The following is a 1,349-nucleotide window of genomic DNA, read 5'->3' as shown; positions in this document are numbered from 1 at the left end:
AAACCGGAGTGTACCGCGGGTGGGCGGGCGGGACACCCCCCTCCACGAAAAAATTACTAATCATATTTCTCGAACTACTGCCTTGATGGCAGGGTTTTGACAAAAAATGGATATCATTTGTAAGCTTAGAGTCACTTTGATTAACTCCAAAGCAGAGTTATTTGCTGATAAAAAAAATAAAAAAAAACGTTTTCATAATTTACAAAATATGTTTTTGTACTATTTACTGTAATATGTCTGAACCATCATACAGCTCAGATAGCCATGTGACATATGTAATTTGAAAGGTCTCATCGAGTAGAATAAAACAAGCATAATTGTTTGGGGCTTTGACTAAACTTGAGTGAGGCATTACTTCTGTGGATGTCACTCAGAAAACAACAATTATAAAACTGTCAAGGGCTAAGAAAAAGGTTACCTTGGTTCCTGTGCTGTAACTTTTGATTACTTCATGATATCACCACAAAATTTAATTCACATACAGCACACATGTTGGGGAACATCACCAAACAAAGTATTTCTTTCCTGAGATACTGAATGTGGTACGCCCTGTCTAGGGTAAAGGTGTAACATGAAAGAGAGTATGACACGGTAGAGTTCTTTTGGCAAAAACAAATGAGCAGTGTTTTAATGAGCACAATGGTTTGACAATACAATTGGGGAATTTAGCTTCGGGAGCAAACAAGGCCAAAATAACAAACAAAAAACAACTGTTTATTAGACCTCTAAATGCCCTAGTTCATAAAATAAAATACAATACAATTACTTCCCCAACTCCCTATTCAAAAACAATCAATAAAAGTGTCCAACAAAAATGGCAACGGTCTCCCTACCTCCCCAGAATATTATGTACAATTATGTACAATGGTGAGCTAACAAGTCCAAATAGGGGTAATCCAGAATCGAAGTCAATAAACATGCGTAGTCTGTATTACGAATGAGTGGGCTAAGCAAACTAACAAACAACAATCTGCGTCCCAATTCGCCTACTTATACTATGCCCTAAAAGTATGTACTCTTTTTGTGAAGAAAAAGTATACTTTTGAGTATGTAGAAGAATAGTAGGCAAGCTTTGGGACATACTACTTCGTCATAACTGCGTCTTTAACGGACGCTCTGTTGCTTAGTTACGTGCATTCTGTCACTGTTTAAACTGCACTGTAATCATCTTGTCTCATCGAGGCACATTTCGTTTAATTCAATTTCCTACCGTATTGGAGAGAAATCTGCCAGTCGCGGGTCTATCATGCCGAGAACTCTGCTCATATGTTTGCATAATGATGCATTTAAACGTTAATGACCAAACGTACCATTATAAAGTTCACAGTGTTGCTGCAGATGAAATATAA

Source organism: Sinocyclocheilus rhinocerous, unplaced genomic scaffold, assembly GCF_001515625.1.
Source record: "Sinocyclocheilus rhinocerous isolate Xijiao unplaced genomic scaffold, SAMN03320098_v1.1 scaffold2966, whole genome shotgun sequence".
NCBI classification, from domain to species: Eukaryota; Metazoa; Chordata; class Actinopteri; order Cypriniformes; family Cyprinidae; genus Sinocyclocheilus; species Sinocyclocheilus rhinocerous.
Note: the sequence above shows the minus strand (reverse complement) of the source record.